At 44.6% G+C, this 18956-nt stretch overlaps 1 protein-coding gene across 1 annotated transcript in view; it reads left to right on the top strand.

Moving 5' to 3' along the window:
* Positions 1 to 2145: 2145 nt before the first annotated feature.
* Positions 2146 to 18956, top strand: part of PLCH1 (phospholipase C eta 1) — a 267361-nt gene continuing 250550 nt past the window's right edge. Inside the window, exon 1 of the mRNA XM_066600144.1 lies at positions 2146 to 2231. The gene's annotated coding sequence lies outside the window, so the exon portion shown is untranslated. The remainder of the gene's footprint in view (positions 2232 to 18956) is intronic.

Below are 18956 nucleotides of genomic sequence, written 5' to 3'. Positions count from 1 at the left end.
AACTTTGCTTTCACTGAAAACCTTTTAAACATAGAGATGCAATAAATTTATCAACATTGTGCCACATCTGATAAATTTCTTTCATCCTAAGGCCTCTTTCACACGAGCGACAGAGATATTCCGGCGGGAAAATCGTAGCAATATCGCATCTGTGTTCTGATTGGTTCTCGAGCGCCACGGCTCAGCCAATCACTGCGGCGCTCGACAAGCAACCTGAGCCAGCACTTCCTGGAAGCAGGATTTTTGAAACCCCTCACCAGGAAGCGCTGGCAGAAGACTACAGACAAGTGCCGGAGCTGCAGAGGACAAGTGCGGAGGAGCGAACAGCCCCTGTTAGGTAATGTATTGGTTTTTTTTTATGCAGCCAGGGCTTATTTAGGCACAAACACTAGGACATCCTACTGTAAGAGTTGCATCGCACCGAACGAAAAAACTCGTTTTCGTGCAATGTGATGCAACAGAAAGGTAGGCTTCATAGGAAACCATAGGCTACAGTACATTGCAAATCGCGGCAATATTCAGCTTTGCTGCGATTTTTTTTTCCACAATGTAGCAGCCTACAAAACATCGCTAATGTGAAGGAACCCATTGGAAATCATGAGCTTCACATGCATGCGATTTGTAGTTCTGTTGCATTGTGGGAATATTGCGCAATTTTGTCGCCCATGTGCTAACTTCACATGGGCGAGCATTATATAACTCTGTGTAAGGCCTCCTGCACATGACAGAACTGGATTCGCTAGGCGACGACGCGGAATCCGCGACCTGTCCACAATGTTCATTGCAGATGGTCCGCGGGTCAGACAGCTTCCTTTGACTTTAATGGATGCAGCCCATGCGGAGCACACATGAAAATGGAGCATACTGCGATTTTTTTTCCTTCGAGAGCAGAAATCGCAATTGATTTCCGCTCGTGTGTAGGAAGCAGCGGATCTCCATAGGAAGTAATGGGCGGTATTTGCTGTGGATTCACAAGGCCTTAGAATGACTTCACATGTGAGCATGCACAATTGCGCACGCCTCAGCGCACTGTATTTGCAATATGAATGAAGTTTTTTTGCGCACATGTTGGCATATTTTACTGTACTTCATGCGCACGCAGGGCATGTTCATTTGCGAGTGACAAACAAGCACAGCCTGATTTAAATGGCCATTTAGTCTAATGAGTTCCAGATGTGTTCTTCTTCCTTCGGAATTGTGCAACGTATTGCGCATCTCCTTGCGTATGTCAACCGCATTTACGCACCCCCCATAGACTTCTATGGGGAACATCGGTACACAAATGCATCAAAAAGTAGAGCACGCTGTGTATGTTTTTCGTGAATGAAACGCATGCGCAAAATACACGTATGTGAATGAACCCTTTTAAAACAATTCACTGCATATTGTACACAGTTTTTGTGCATAATATTCACACAAACACCTTTGCATGCCAAATGTGTGCGATACGCAATGAATAGAACCCATTGCGTTTGGTCTGGTGTATTTTGCACACATGAAAACTGCAGCATGCCCTATTTTGGCGCGTATTACAGACCAGTTGGCTCGTTTTAAACCTAATTGGCCGTTGAAATCAAAGGAAGCATATGTGTGTGTTTTTATGCATGCGCAAATGTGCAGGGCACGCACGCACAAAAAATACAGTAAAACACACGCAGACGCCCGGGTGAAGCGGACCTCAATGTGGAATGTGATAACAGATTTTTTTCCATTTCACATCAAAATCTGCACGTTAGCGGTGCGGATTTTGTTGCTGATCGTTCCACAAAGATGCACCTTCTTCCACGGTAATGCAGAATATCTATGATATGCGGAAGCACCCCGTACACCCCAATTTTTTTTTTTTCTAATTGGGAACTTCATCTCATTCCTGCCAAATGTACAAATCAAAACTTTTACATTTTATTTACAATTTTTGATAATCCCAAAAAAAAAGGCCAAAAGAGACGAGAAAAATATATGAAAAAAGAAAAGTTAAAAAGAGAAAAAGAAAAAGAAAAGTCATTAAGAAGAAGAAGGGTCGGCCGCCGGGTGGCAGTGAGTGCCGGCCGGCCGGCTGGTTCAGGAGGAGGGAAGTCCCGGGCTGGCTCTGGCCGCTCCGCTCCGGGTTTTCCGGCTGCCCCGCTCACAGTTTGAACTGGCTTAGAGCTGGTGGCGGCAGAAGTGAAGCGTCCCCGGGATGTGAGCGGCTGTCCCCGCGGCGGCACCGGAGCCTCCCTGCACGTGTGACGGTAGGTTATAGCACCGGACTCTCACCTGTACGTGGCTGACACTACAACTCCTCCCTTGCACTGACAGCGGCCATGCTGGGAGTTGTAGTGCACTGGACTATAATGCACTCTCCTACAGATCAGCGGCATGTTGGCTGGATGTGTCACTTGCTTTGGGACAACATGTCCTGTTTAGTGTCAATATCGCCCTCCTGATTCCAGGCTCACCTGCAGCTCAGGTGAGGTCTGGTGATCGCAGGTGCGCTGCTTGTAGCTGGGTCACACGCAGTGTGCTCAGTATGTGGCTCTGGATTTGGCGCATTTAATGACATATCGCTTCCTTCCAAATATTACTAACATTGTTACTTTATTCTACACTAATATGTATGGTTCTAGCCCTCCTGGCACTCCTAGGGGCGTCTTATGGGCGCTGCGCTACGGTCTGTGCACCCTACTTCCCGCAGGGACAGCGGCCCTGGAAATCAGCTGATTTACAGGGATCCCCCGTGACCATCTATTGATGACCTGTTGCTCATCAATAGAATAAAAAAAAAAAGTCCCAGAATACCCCTTTAATTAAATTGCTATCCTAATCTGGCCATAGACTTGAGATTTTATTCTCCAGCCCACCATCACTTCTCTGATGCCCACTTGACTGTCCGTAACATCTGCTTTTTCTGGAAAGAAGCATTACATAGGTTGACTTTTTTTCTTGTCCCATCATTGATGAGCGGTGCCATATGTTCTTGACAGCTGCTTTTCTCCTGTCCCTCTCTGAATATGTTAATAAGTCAATGGGGGGTGCTGAATCCCATTTCGGGAACTATTTGGGAGCGTCCTCCTTAGCTCATATTTATAAGGACAGCGTACTCCAGATGTAATACTACAATACCCAGCATGCCCTGACAGCCTGCAGCGGTATAGTTTTGTAACAGCTGGAGAGCCGGAAGTTGGAGGATGTTGCATTAGAGCTTCTTGAGATGCCCCTTCTGTGAAGTGATGGAATCAAAATAGAAGAAAAAGTAATATAACGAGAACTGTCACCCATTAGACCAGAGAAATGGTGCCCAACAGGGTAGATGGGTGGCAAAGCTCCTGTCCAGGGCAAGTTGTCAGATTCTGCAGCGTGGTGTCCATATACATCTGTCATACGACTGTATTGATTGGAGGCAGATGGTAGAGCCCAGCATGAAAACTCTCTATTTTAGCCCCTTACTCCCTTTCATTAATTGGTAAGGAATAATTTATGACTCTAGCGAGCCTCTCACTCCTATGAAGACTCCTTTGGTGGACTGCAGTCCTTCAGTCCTCCGTTCAGAATCGTGCTCTCTAGTAAAGAAAGTGATCACATGACAAATTTCTTCCCAGTGATTCAACACCGAATCTGTGCTGACTTTGCGGGAAACCTGCATCCCATTACTTTCAGTGGGAAGCGGCCAAGCAGTCTGTATGGTGTGGATTTTTTCCGCATGTGGATCGCAAATCCACGTGGGGCAAAAAAGAATGGACATGCCACTTCATGATGAGGACTCCAGGCGGTCTCCTTGCAGAATCTGTGTTGGGAATGCCGCATGTGGATTTGCCCATTGATAAAGGCTAAATCCATGTGCGAATATGCTCCTGTACATTGGCGTAGAACACATTCACAGCTCATGCAGATTACAGCCATGGTTCTTAGAGGTGGAATCCATGCGGAAAAATACCTTATTGGTGACTGGTCATTGCAAGGTGTTGGCTAATGGGCTCATTTCAATAACTAACCCATCCCTCTTCTTTGTCACAATGGATACAGAGACAGAAGAGGGATTGCTTAGTTACTGAGATGAGCTAATTGGCCAACACCTTGCGTGGATGTGACTGACAACAAGGGCATGAGACCCATGCCACATGAACTGGTGACAGAGCGCGGAAGCGTTGTCGCTAGAGATGAGCGAACATACTCGGTAAGGCCGATTTCGCAATCGAGCTCCGCGATTTTTGAGTACTTCACTACTCGGGTGAAAAGATTTGGGGGTCGCCGGGGGGCGTGGCGTGGCGGAGCGGGGGGTAGCAGCGCGGAACAGGTGTGAGCTCTCTCTCTCTCCCTCCCCCCCCCACTCCCCGCTGCAACCCCCCGCTCACCCACGGCGCCCCCCGAGTACTTTTCACCCGAGTAGTGAAGTACTCGAAAATTGTGGTGCTCGATTGCGAAATCAGCCTTACCGAGTACGTTCGCTCATCTCTAGTTGTCGCCTGTTTAAGGTCCCTTATCATGATTGGTTTACGAATTAAGAAATTTACTGCTGCTCTGGTACGCGCCCACTCTTCTTGAGTCATTGAACGCCAGCCCTATTTTACTGAACACATTCTACGCCTCCTTGAGACAAGAATCGCTATTTCCTGGAAACCAAAAAAGTGGGAAGTGTTGGTGGGGAAGGCAAAAGATAACCCGGCGACGTACACTTATAAAGGACTTGCATACTGTTGACCTTTCATGGGATGATGCCGAGACTGGTCGCCAACAATGGCATTCTTTTGTCAACCGATGCGCTGAAAGGCATGGGAAGACCTAAGTAAGCCAATGAATGACGGAACTGAATGGAAAGTTTTCCATTTTGTTTCCGTTTTTGATGTCCGCTAACTTATCTGTTTTTTAAGGCCACCTGTCCACGGCCGTTATGGAATATCGCCAGTGATATTCCACCACGGGGAAGGGCGCTGTCAGTTCTCTGCGGTGAGCCTAGCAAACAGGCTCACCATGGCAAATCGCGGCATGCCGCGATTTAGATCCCGCGAGTGGAGAATTGCTATGATTCTCCGCTCGTGGACGCCGCGGCTGCATTTTCCATAGCAACGCTATGGAAAGCATCCACTGCATTACCTGCGGCCGGATTATCACAGAGGGTAACGCAATGAACAATCGCCCGTGGACAAGCAGCTTAACTAGCATGTGCAGCAAGTTAGGAAGACAAAAGAATGAAAAAATGGATGTGAATGGAAACAAATGGATAAATATTGTCAATTTTTAACAAATCTGTCTCCTGGATCTGTTTTAAAAAAAAAAAAAAAAAAAAAGGGAAACTACCGTTAGTTTGTATTCCGTTTTGCTATCCATTACATTAAAATAACAAAAACAGATCTGTTAAAAACGTAAATCAGAACTCTGATCTAAACGAACCCTAGCAAGAACACCATGGCTGTATAGGAATTGTCAGTGTTGTGTCCTTCTTCCTAAAAATGGTAACATTTATGGTTGGGGTATTCTCCCAGCGATGCCTATACAAAGGAAGGGTGTCACATTACGGCAGCGCTTGTGTGCAGACAAGGGTGCACTGTGCTGCCTCACAATGCATTATTGAAAAACGGCTCACAAGGGTCAGGGCTTCCACTGAAGACTCCTTTATGGGTTCTTGCAGCGATATGGTCTAACCAGTAATCACAGGCTCAGGCTTTAATGCTGCTACAAAGTTCTACCATCAGGTTTGGGTTGTGTAGATCTTAATAACATATGTGGCCGCCGTCTTTGATGGCTTCCGTGATGTATAATAATATGCCCTAGTTATAAAGGGATTGTGAGGAGGATGAGGCGCAGCAAGCATTAGAAGCCGGGAGCTTCACAGCAAGGAGTTTGGAGGGAGGAACGAAAGCTTCTGGGAGGTGAAGCAAGCATTGAAGCAGAACACATTGTTAACTTGTTGGTCACTTGAAAGATTCTTAGACCTGTTCCTCACAGGCCCTGTAGATCCCACAAGATTTCAAGTCATCCCGCACATTCTTTATTGTAAAAAGTCATCACAGAATCCACTGAGCGCCAATTTCAAAGGACAAAAAAAAAATATGAATGTGTGAGCATGAGATATTGGCATGTGGTGAGAATGAAGGAGTAGGCAATCATTAACTTTACACATGGAGAAGGAAATCCACCCTCTTACCTGCCCAAACGGCTTGGCAGAAGATCAGGTTTTATCTGTGAGCAAACCTTCTGTTCTTCACAGGTGTGTTCTGTCTGCACTGCTGTCGTGTCTGTTACATTTCCCATAAAAATATGGTTTTCCTCTTACATGTATATGAATAAATTGCCATCTGGGTGTTTCATTTCCCTTGTCACTCGGCATGTCCTTTCAAATGCTGACACTGCCCAATCAAATGCTGTCTGAATGTCAGAATTTGCCCCCATTTGCATGGTCAGGTCCATTGTTCTGGAAATAATGGCGGGCTAAGATTAAGATCCAAGAGATGAGACCCACACCTATCAGGCATTTATGACATAGCCTGTGGATTTGGAATAATCTTTTAATTTACAGTGATTATGCATTCCTAACAATTGCCGTTGTTGGCAGCATTGGTATGCCTGTCTAGCACAAACCAAAGATCGCTGTGAAGCCCTAGCTCAAAGATGACAGCAGTCAATTTCTAGGTAGGTTTGCTTACCTGGCTCCTTGCAAGTCTCCTTCCCCAGGTTTGCACATAAATGTTTGTTTTTCTGCAGTTTTACTATTAAATGTGATGTCACATCACTGGCACCTGGGGCCCCTTTCCTACTTCGCCAATGTCTTTATGGATGCTGTTACATTGCAGTGTTTCTCTAATACAAAACACAGGGGGAGCTCTGCTGATTGCGGCTGGCACCTGGACCGTCATGTTATTTGAACAGGCAAGAAAGAGTTTGAAGGCAAGACATGCCCTGGGTGATAGCGCCATAAGGGGGCCTCCACACAAAAACGCTGCGTTTTTTTGCTGTATGCGAGAGAGAGAGTAAATGAGCATATTTATGAAACCAAAGTCTTTCAATGGTTTCTTTTACATCTGCTATGGGTTCTCTGTTGCGACAGCAAAAAAATCGCGGCATGTTCTATCTTTCAGCTTTTTTTGCTTTTTTATGCACCTATGCTTCCATATGAAGCCATCATTTGTTCGATTTGGGTGACAAAAACGCACAACAACGCACTTTACAAAGCAGACACACATTTGTCCTATCGCTGCATTTTTCGCCTGCCCAAAAACGCAAATGCCCGTGTGAAGGCACCCTTAAAGGCCAACATGAGAAAGGGTATATGTGGCCAGCAGGAGGAAAAAGGGAGCCAAGAAAAGCCAGTAGAACACAGAGGAAGGAAGGCTGTCTACCGCAACAGCAGTCAACTTTTTTTATCCAGATACAACACTGTTCATCACCGCCAGTCATCCCGCTGCCTTCAAGCTTCACAGCATCCAGATCACCTACCTCACATGCTTGCCCTATCTACATCCATGGTGTAAACTCGGTGTAGTTGCAATAATGCTAATGCCTTATCTGATGTGGAAATTGTTGTCATGTAGAAGCACTAGACAAGCTCCTGGCTTCGTATCATTGGCTTGACATTTTACATTAATGTCCTTTTATGCTGTAAACCAGTAGTAAGTGTAATGCCTCTTGTAGGAATGTAAAACAAGAAAACCCCCACCACGAATGACAGTCTCCTCCCTGTAAATCACCCCGCATGTCCTCTGTATTAACCCAATAATAATCTCTAGTTCTGCAGGGTTTGCACCATGTAGGAATGTATGTTGGTCATACTCTGTCATTGGGGTAATATATAGGAGAGACTAAAGGATTTAAAGGGGTTGTCCCGAGGCAGCAAGTGGGTCTATACACTTCTGCATGGCCATAATAATGCACTTTGTAATGTACATTGTGCATTAATTATGAGCCATGCAGAAGTTATAAAAAGTTTTATACTTACCTGCTCCGTTGCTGGCGTCCTCGTCTCCATGGTGCCGACTAATTTTCGCCCTCCGATGGCCAAATTAGCCGCGCTTGCGCAGTCCGGGTCTTCTGCAGTCTTCTATGGGGCTCCGTGTAGCTCCGTGTAGCTCCGCCCCGTCACGTGCCGATTCCAGCCAATCAGGAGGCTGGAATCGGCAGTGGACCGCACAGAAGAGCTGCGGTCCACGGAGGAAGAGGCCATCTTCAGCGGTGAGTAGAGAAGTCACCGGAGCGCGGGGATTAAGGTAAGCGCTCCGGTGAGCTTTCTTTACCTCCCTGCATCGGGGTTGTCTCGCGCCGAACGGGGGGGGGGTTGAAAAAAAAAAAAACCCGTTTCGGCGCGGGACATCTCCTTTAAGTGATTTGTTCAAAGTGCAAGCTAAGTCTCAATAAAATGTCAACGTTCAAACACTGAGAAAAACATACAGATCTGTGTATCCAAAACGTGTAAATAAGGAAGATGGAACAATACCTCTGCGGCGCCACCTATTTGATTTGCAGCACTGCTGCCATTGTCCGACCTTTTATACAAGTCTTTATAACAATGATTGGTTTTCAGGCTTTTGGTCTTCAATTCCCATACACAGCTGTTTCAGGGCCGTATAAGTCTCCTCACTCACCTCCTAGGTGTCTCCTCTCATATGGTTTTGTGGCTTTTGGTCTTCAATTCCCAATCATTGTTATAAAGGCGTATATAAAAGGGTCTGACATTGACTTGCAGGAATACTGCCATCCAATAGGTGGTGCTGCAGAGGTATTGCTCTGTCTTCCTTATTTGTATTTCTCCCAGAGGACCATGCATGGCCTTATAAGTCTTCTCACTCACCTTCTAGGTGTCTCCTTACACACTTTTTAGATACTCTCCTTAAGGAGAGTTGATACCCTTACCCCAACCAAAACATATGCAATGTGAAAAGGAGGCAAATAGTGGTGTTTAGGGATAAGTAACTTTATTCATTTCTGCTATGCTTCATAGCCACTAAAAGGTAAAAAGTGATAAAGCATTCAATAGTGACTGATGTCCTATTGTAAATCTCCATTCCCACCCATACATAGCCAAAACCATGGCAACAGCCACATCTAAACAAATACAGATTGTATTAAAAAAAACTGAGTGGAGATGTTGGCCTTCATCCTTCCAGGGGTCACTCTTGGGTTGGCTAACAATGTCTGTAAAAACTGCACTAAACTACTAAGGCCTCATGTCCACGGGGAAAATCAGATCCGCTGCAGATTCTCCATGTAGAATCTGCAGCGGGTCCCTCCTGCCCCGCGGACATGAGCGCTGAAAATGAGAATAAACTCACCTCCCATCCGCTCCGTTTCTTCTCGGCGTCGCGGCCGGATCTTCTTTCTTCGGCCGGCGGATGAATTCGTCACGCCGGCGGCACGTCGCCGGCACGTCGTCGACGTGCCGCGCGCATGCGCCGGGCACATCCGCCGAGCGAAGCAAGGGAGATGCGGCCGTAAGGAAGAGAAGACCTTCCCGGCCCGCTGCGGGTGAGTAAATGCTTTTAAATTCCTATTTTAGGTCTCCCGCGGATCCGGACGGCTTCCATAGGCTTCAATAGAAGCCCGCGGGAGCCGTCCCCGCGGGAGACCCGCATGAAAATGGAGCATGGTCCAGATTTTTTCATGCTCCATTTTTTTAAAAATCACTTTTATTGACGATCCGCGGGTATTTATCTACCCGCGGATGGTCAATGCATCCCTATGGGGTGCGGATCCGCGCGCGGGAGAAGAGTTAAAATCCGCTGCGGATTTTAATTCTTATTTTCCCCGTGGACATGAGCCCTAAACCTCCATTCATCCTGCAAACTTCTATAGAGTTCTCTTAAAAAAACCAAAATGCATTGGCTCATCTACAATGGTGCAAGGAGCGTTGTCATTAGATAGCTGACCAATCGAAAAATGTTTAATGGAGTGACGAATCGCACTACTTCAAATCAGATAGTTATGCCAACAATTAAAGGTGTATTTACAGGAGTTAAAAGGGCTTAAAATCAATATAAATTTAATACTCGCCTATTTCGGCTGCTCTCCATCCAGCGCTGCAGCTTCAATCCCTGCCGCACGGAACCTGGAAGAAGTGGCGAGTGGTCATCTGCCATTCATTGTACACGTGACTGCTCAGCCACTTACAGGCTTCGATGGCCATAGAAGAATCACTGCCGAAGCCTGAGTGGCTGAATGGTCACGTGCACATTGAACATCCCTGCCCACCTATTCTTCTAGGTTCCATGAGGCGGGCATCGGGGTTGCAGCACTGGCGGGGGAGGAGCACGGTAAACAACTATTCAATATTTATGGATTTTGAGCCCTTTTTAAACTTTTTCCAGGAAATTCCTCTAAGTACGGTGGAGGTTCTGTTATGGTCTGGAGATGTTTTACGGGGCATGATCTTGGTCTGTTGATTGTAGTTGCAAGACCTTTGAACACGCAGGTGTACCCTGACATTCCAGGCAATAATGTGCTGCTGACAATGTGGCAGTTCTCTGGGATTAGTCAGCAATACTTACAAGAAGACAATGCTTCTTTCATGTTAGTTTGAGGGTATGGATGTTCTACCATTGGACTGGTTGCACAGAGTCCTGACCTGAACCCTACTGAACATCCTTGAGATGAACTGAACCGTCAGGTCAGGAAATAGGAACAGCTTCCATCCTCTTTGAAATGGATGCATACTTCTCAGGCGTTTGTAGGGAAATATCATCTGAAGTATATCAGACGTTAGGGGAAAGTATGCCACAGAGAGTATCTGATATCATTAAGACCAAAGAGTGCCCCACTATTAACAAATGTAAATAAATGCTACTATTAATTTTGCTATTGTGTTCAAATACTTTTGGTAGGATAGTGTAGAATATACACATTTTATGTCATTCCTGCATATATTTTAGCTCCCTCTTCCTGACTTGTGGGTTATTGAGCTGGGGTGTAGCTAATCGCTGATGGGTCCTGTTGCAAATGTACTGCTTGGGGTCCACCTTTTCCCCAATCAACTTCTTTTCATGGCCACTGGCCACCCTTCACTTTCAGCTGCATTAGTGGCACTGTTCCCTCTAAGCTGGTCAAAAAATAGTGGCAGTGTTTTGTTTTTTTCTTTTTAAAAATATTTTAGTACAAAACTATACGTTTTTGGTATCTCTAGAGTTGTACTGATCCATAAAGCTAACATGTCGTTTTTGCCATACCATATACCCTCTAAAAGCAATAAACTTCTAAAATTGAGCAATTGCAGTTTCTTTTTCCATTTTACCCCCTTAAAAGATTTTTAAACGTTTTTCAAAAAAATATAACTTGTTCTGTTAAAAAAAAAGAAATCGTACAACTATATCAACAGAAGAATAAAGTTAGGATTTATTTCTGAAAGCGGGGAAAAAGGACAAAAGTGAATGACATGAAAAATTGCAGGTCTCCAAGCACTTAAGGGAAGAGTCATTGTTAATGTGGTGAGGTGGCCCACCTCCTACAGCTAAGCCAGGCAGGTAGGACTGTATAGTCTTTTCTATTTACTTCTCTTTCTAAAATCTTTTAAAAGTAGTATCAGAAGAAGGGTTAAAGGGGTTCTGTCAGTAAAATAAAAAAATTATACTCGCCTGCATCCCTGTAGAGTCTAAGCTGTGAAAAGAAAAGAGTTAAAAAAAACAAAGCAAACTCGCCTAATCCCATTGTACTTCTTCCCTCCCTTGTTTATCTGGCGCGTAAGAGGTCTAACGGAGAGTCGATAGTGAGTGCGCAAGCACACTGGGAAGGGGGATGCATGTCCACACTAGCAGTCCACTCTCTGAGGACGTCAGAGGTTAGACGCGGATAGGCAAATCAGCGGGTGGGGCGTCACTTGTGATGCATCGGACAGTGACCTGGGCGGCAGGACTTGCTGTCCGGCAATGGTCGAAGCAGGTGCGGAAGCTGGAACTTTGGCAGCTTCTGCCCTGCAATCGGACAGCTGCCGGAGGGACAAGAGAAGACCAGCAGCTTCCAGTTGAACAGCCCTGTAAGGCACAGGTGAGTATAAATCTTTTCATTTTTCTGACCGAACCTCTTTTAAGGGAACACTAAACTTAAAAAATGTACAAAAAATTAAATATCCCAACAATTTTTCCCTTCATATCCTCCTTTCTGTTGATCCTATTTTGTCCTATATTACAATTAAAGGGGTTATTCCCACAAGCATATATCGGCCGGCTGTGAAAACACACTTTCATTTGAGCAGTTCCCCCTCTTCCATCCCACTCACCAACTCTCTGCCTCTCTCCTCCACTCCTGCGTTTTCAATGGGAGGGGCAGGATGGGGGCGGAGCTAAGCTCACTCACATTGCTGGCTATGGACAAGGTGCGGGGCGGGAGAGAAGCAGAGAGCCGTTGAGGGGGAGGAAAGGGGGGGGGGGCTGCTTAGATGGAAGCGTATATTGGCCGGCCGTGAAAATGCCTGCCGATATACGCTTGTGGGAAGAAGCCCTAAGGGCGCCCACCCACTGGCGATTTTTTTTTTTTTTTTTTCCCTGCGAAATTCGCAGCATTTTTTTCTCTGCAGGGGTCTATGGGACTTGTAATGTTAAAATCGCGATCGCGCAAAATCGCAATTTACCGCGAAATCGCGATTTTGCGCGATCGCGATTTTAACATTACAAGTCCCATAGACCCCTGCAGAGAAAAAAATGCTGCGAATTTCGCAGGGAAAAAAAATCGCCAGTGGGTGGGCGCCCTAAGACTGAGAAATATATAAAGATATCTATCTGTCCCAGATCAGCCATGTCCCCTTACTCCTTCTCATGTCCCGTCTCTGACTATAAGACAACTGGCTGCAGCAGGAGCCTCCCCCCCCCCCCTTTGTCTGAAGTAGGAAAAAAAAAATCACTAAGCCCCGTATACTCAGCCAGTCTTCACTTAAAGATGGGGGTAATACCTGTTTTTTGTTTTCTGCAGGATTTCTACAATATAGCCTATTTCAGGATCATTAAAATGCTGCAGATTGACAAACTGGGTGCAAGATTCTGTCCTGTTAACTTTTATCATTTCCAAGTTTAGTCTTTTAAGATGTAAATTTAGTCAATATCATGTCCTTTATAAGGACTTTCTTCTTTGTAACAGATTGTCAGTGTTGCTATACGTTGTTATTAATGGTCAAAGGTGACATTGCAATCTTTTCCTTATATAGTGTATGCCTTTGATGGCAATACGTTCTACTTTAGGCCGTTGTAGGTCACATTTGCTCTCTTTTACCGTTGTTGGGGTAACCCTTTAACTATAGATTTGGTAATAAGGTTACCAGAATCTGAGTGCTCTCATGTGTCTGCATAATTAACGATCATTAGAGAAAGAACAAGAGACATCAAGTGTGTGAAGTCACTGCTGTGCTCTTTCTAAAAAGCCCAGACCAGTTTAACTTTATTTCTAGTACGAGCGGGCAAAGAGAACATAACATCCTATCATGGTTGACCAGCACCCTGAAGTTAAGGAATCATGACAAAGTTTAATGACTAATTAAGTGACGTATTATTTACATCACTTTCACTGATAAGAGAGAAAGAATGCAGATACAATGACTAAATATGGTCTGTAAGGAATGTCCAAGTCCCCACGAATGGCTCAGTCAGGTCTGTGCTGTTTTAAAAGTAAAATTGTATTAACCCATGAAGGACAAGTGTAACATCACTTTAATACATTTCCACGGTCATGTTGAATTTATATTGTTGCGTATTTATGATCTCTACAGTTCAGTTCAATGCATGTTCAGTGTCTGATGTTTAAAGAAAAACTGGGCAGATACTAAGTTTTAGTAATTGAGTGTTTTACTTCTAAAGATACTTCCCTTTTCTGCCTTGTAGTGGCGGCCATGTTTGCAAAAGTGAAAACTGGAAGTGCAACAATATTGGTTGTCACTTCTGGATTTCAGAAACTGATAGTTGGCTATTATTTAGATCAGCATACTCCATCATTAACATAACTTGCTATGGGGTAAATCTAACAATCAATATGGCTACAATGAAGGGGAAAAAAGCAAGACTTAAAACTAAAAATCTAATTAGAAGTTGGTTGAACAAATGTTATATACTTTGACAAGGTGTGCGGAAGGTTTTCTATGTAACCTTTCAGCGTATAGGAGAACGATTGGTTAGCGTGAAGAAGGCCTCGATGCAAACAACTTTAATCCCACCTCACACAACCTTTACATAAAATTAGACAGAACAATGCTCCTTCACAGTTCTTTTGGGACAGGGAATTCCATCAACCAGCATGTAATTTAGTAAAGCGCAGTTTAGTTGGGGCATGTAAAACTGGCCAGAGGGATTTTTTATTCTGCTCGTCTCCTGCAGAAGAACATCCACCAGGATGTCAAGCATACCAATCTCAACCACGAGTGGAGTGCTAAATGAATATTTAAGTAGATGGAAATTGTGAAAACTCTGTTCAAAGCTGAATTTTGTTTCTGAATGCTGAGGCTTCAGGTTGAACCATTATAGGCAGTAAGTTCAAAAGGCAAATAATCAAATTGTATCCGCATGGGCAGGCGTAATCTCGCTGACTGACCTACAGATCTTGCGAAGTCAGTCTATCGTGAGAACCTGGAAGATCAGTACATGCCACCTGCATCAATCTTGTAATCTTTCTGGGTTTTCAAAGCCAAAATTGATTGGCTTTGAAAACCCATTATGTTTGAAAGCTCCATCATTCACCATAGCCATGTTAATATATGCTGACTGTAAGCCCATAGTCTGAATACTCAGACAGTACCATATGTGATGGATTTGAGAACTTTGACTGCAATTGTACAAGGATTTATTGTCAATTACATGGAATTTAGTTGATCACTTCTACTGTATAATACTAGTTACTGGTTTAGGTAGATGGCAACATGTGTTGAGAATACTTATGTGATTAGGATAAAGACATCCCCATTTGAACCTTCGCCTTTTAAGCCATTGACCTTTGTAAAGGTGTTAAACAATGTCCACCGTATAGCTAAATATCAATCCATTTTAAGCTCAATAAGCAAATAGCTTTTTGAAGAGTGTGAACTGAATATACAAATGTTAGGGTGGTTTCACATCTGCGTCATAACCTCCGGCTGGATGTTCTGTCACAGACGTGGCTAAAAATGCTGGAAAATTCTTCTGTCCTAAAAAGCTGGGCGAAAAGCAGGCAGTCCCCATTATAGTTTGGTCCCAGCAGTGTTTGGTTTCATCCAGAGACGGCTGCGGGGATTCCCCCTACCTGCTACTTGAACAGAACAGGATGGATCAGTAATTTGCTCTAACTTGTGCTGTTGTCCTCCAGAGTCAGTCAGGTGGAAAAAATGAAGCCTACAATGCCCCTCCCAAAAAGAATGTGCAACCTCGCATTCCCCTTCCTCTCCAACCAGATCGCAGGTCAAGAGGTAATTGATAGTGTTTTATGAAAATCTTTTAATTGCCTCTCAAGATGACGTTCTTCACGGCCACTTACTGGGCTGGTCCCAGGAATAGGAATGCGCAGTCTCTGCTACTGCTCACACATTCTTGTAGGCAATCCTGCCAGGCGCTTTCCACAGGCTCTGCTGTCATTGGAGGATAGCAGGTGCCTTCTGCTGCTATTGGAGCCAAGCCAGCTGTGGGTGAAACTTCTGCCCGTCGTGACTTGTCATCGCTGGTGACATAGAGGAGGGGAAATCTTAATGGCGACTGATTAAAAAAAAAAAAAATTTTCCCTTTGGCAGGTTCTCATAGCACCACAGTTGTAAATCATTGGTTTAGACTGTGTCCGAACAGAACATATATACAATTATTTTGTAAATCAACTCAAAAAGAAAATACTTTAGTGGCAAATGATTGAATCCAAAGTCAGCTCCAAATAATTCAACTATTAGTATGTTTTTAGTATGTTTTTTTTTTTTTTTCCTGTACCTACAGGAAACTCGTACAAGATAGGCAGAACATACAATTCCATGCAGATGTTGCATTGGTTAGATTTGAACCCAGGACTTCAGCACTTCAAAGCATCTATACTAGCCACCGTGCTGCCCTCACTTCCTTTCCTCTTCACTGCTATAAAAGTGATTGCCCTTCACCCAACATCACTGTCCAACTCACAATTAAAGGGCTTATGATACAATCAAGTTAACCATAGTTATCCCTATCCCCAATTACTGTAGTTTAAAGCACATCAATCGGTGCTTGTTCACTACCATTCACACACCGCAAAGGACTGCCAGATATGAAACGTTTGCTTGTTTGTCAGTGGATCGCTGGTCCTCTTACATGGTGTGGGTGAAAGTTCATGGCTTATAATTGGCCTGCGTAAAAGGCGCTTAATGAATGTTGCTGGGCACATAGATTTCGAAATGTAAATGTTGATAATAATACAGGCTGAACGTATTCGAAGAGTCAGAATCGCCTGCAAATTTGCCAGTAACTTCTTGAGCTGTTTTTCATTTGCCAGCACCGATGAGATTCTGGCGTAGCCACAGGTCCAGTGTGACGTCAACGGCGTCTGCATCTGACCATGTAATGCCCCTGCCAGAGTGTCCCCAGTGGCATTTCTCAGGATGCCAATGTTAAAAGCATCTCCCTGCTGTTAGGCTGGCTGAGCTGTCGGTCCTCTTAGCTAGACTATCAGCATCTCCCTTAAGATATTTATTCCGGTGCCTCTGGTCAGTAGACGCCAGTAATACTTTAGTATTCTCTGTCCTCTGAGTGCATACTTGGTTTTTGATTTCTCTCTTGTCTATTCCCCTTTGGTACTGTGTTTTTGGGCCATTTACCTCCCTTAACTCCAGAAGTACATATAGTCACATTAGACAGAATCTAGTTGGGCTCTGGTCTTTTGGATCACCCTTTTTGGGGCAGGTGTTCTGCTTCTCCGTCAAGTATTGTTAGGGTGAATTCAGGGACAGATCTTGTTCTCCCCTTTCAAGCCTTACTCGGCCTTTAGAACCACTTTGTACGACTGTTCTCCTTAAGGTTGTTTGACCTGTCTGTCTCCTTGTCCGTTGTGTGGTTTTTCCGACAGGTCGGTATGAGTGACAGTATGGCCACTACAAAAATTACTCCTAAAGTCTAGGGTATTTTGTACATTCCTGCAATAATGAATGTGACCTGCAGATATAGTAATATTGTATGAAAACATTGTAAAAAGAACATAGTAACCATAACACTATACAGGCTAGATGATGTTTGATTTCGTTAAACAAGCTCCCCACCGTAATGCTTTCTCTGTTGCCAATTATGTGTTGAGTTAATCCTCCTAAAAAAAAAAGACAGTAGGGCGCTAGTGAGTGCAGGTAGTTGGAAGGTAGAGGAACTGTCAGGAGAATTGCCAGACAGGTTGTAAGCCGAGAACAGATGCACCTGTTTCCTTTAACTACTTCAGGGCTCTAAGTACTGCTGACCTGGATTTCCATTCACCTGGATCCCTTGTGAGCACAGGTGTCTCTGAAAGTCTGCCTCAAGTTTTACCGACAGATCGTGAAGTTCCTCCCAGGAGCGTAAAGTATATTAATCATTACCACAGTCCAGACCTAGCAAAGTGACCATTATCCACCTGTGCTTCTGAGGGGAGATTCCCAAACCAAACAGGTAATGAGACCCGAAGGGAGGTTAAACAAACACCATAAATATTAATTGGCCATGCTCACCTAGTAAAAGGCCAAGGTTCCACAGACCATTGCAATGTCTGATCCCAATCGCACTTTCCTTGTCTTTCAGTATATGCCGAAGTATGCACATTGCAGTATAAAAGCCACAACATATATTTGACTTTTTAAAATTCTGTTTTTAGAAACAAAGCATCAAACCATTTTTTTGTCATTAGTAAAAGCAATTCTATATATATTGTCTAAGAAAATTACATATCTAAGTATTTACAACTACTGACGGGAGAAAAGATTGTAAGAGCAAGTAAAAACGTTCCTCCAGAGGCTGCAGGCGGTTGTGGATGGGGTGCCATGCTGGTCTTATACTTGTGCGTTAAGTAGAAATGAGCTGATTGGTGTGGGGCACACAGTGAGTGGGGTGGAGAATATACTGAAGGTGTCATTTGTGTGGAATACTCTCCCGAGGAGGTAAGATGTGAAGCATTCGTTGAGGCTATGGGGGCATGTGGATCACACATTGAATACTATTGGGTCTTGTGGGACATGCATAGGAGATGAGGAAAAATTAGCTTCATATTTTGAAGAGGGGGGACACGAACACTTCTTGTATTAAGCTGTCCATACACCTTCAGTAGCTTGTTTGACCGGTGCTTCAGTAGTACAGTTTGGCTTAGTGCTGATATGTTTTCGGCAGGGAGAGTGGACAAAGTCGCAGTCAGGCATCACAAGTGGTGGCTTATCTCCAGGAAGAACAAAAGCATTGAAATTAAAGGGGTTGTCCCGCGAAACAAAGTGGGGATATACACTTCTGTATGGCCATATTAATGCACTTTGTAATGTACATTGTGCATTAATTATGAGCCATACAGAAGTTATTCACTTACCTGCTCCGTTGCTAGGGTCCCCGTCTCCATGGTGCCGTCTAATTTTCAGCGTCTAATCTCCCGATTAGACGCGCTTGCGCAGTCCGGTCTTCTCTGTGTTGAATGGGGCGCTCGTGCTGGAGAGCTGCTCCTTGTAGCTCCGCCCCGTCACGTGTGCAGATTCCAGCCAATCAGGAGGCTGGAATCGGCAATGGAACGCACAGAAGACCTGCGGTCCACCGTGGGTGAAGATCCCGGCGGCCATCTTCGCAAGGTAAGTAAGAAGTCACCCGAGCGCGGGGATTCGGTAAGTACTACCCGTTTTTTTTGTTTTTTTTTTATCCCTGCATCGGGTTTGTCTCGCGCCGAACGAGGGGGCTATTGAAAAAAAAAAAACCCGTTTCGGCGCGGGACAACCCCTTTAAGCACTTCAGATCCTTCTTTCCCCCAACATCTTCTGTCGGGGAAAGTCAGGAGGCCCCCCATATACATATGACAGTTGGTGGGTTCTGCCTAAGTCGGTGGGTTCTGAGAACTTTTAACTAATGTGTATGGAGGTCTATAGAGATAAGCTATGTTCAACGAAA

The sequence above is a fragment of the Eleutherodactylus coqui genome, chromosome 1 (assembly GCF_035609145.1).
Source record: "Eleutherodactylus coqui strain aEleCoq1 chromosome 1, aEleCoq1.hap1, whole genome shotgun sequence".
Classification (NCBI taxonomy): domain Eukaryota; kingdom Metazoa; phylum Chordata; class Amphibia; order Anura; family Eleutherodactylidae; genus Eleutherodactylus; species Eleutherodactylus coqui.
Note: the sequence above shows the minus strand (reverse complement) of the source record. Positions and strands in the feature narration are given on the sequence as shown.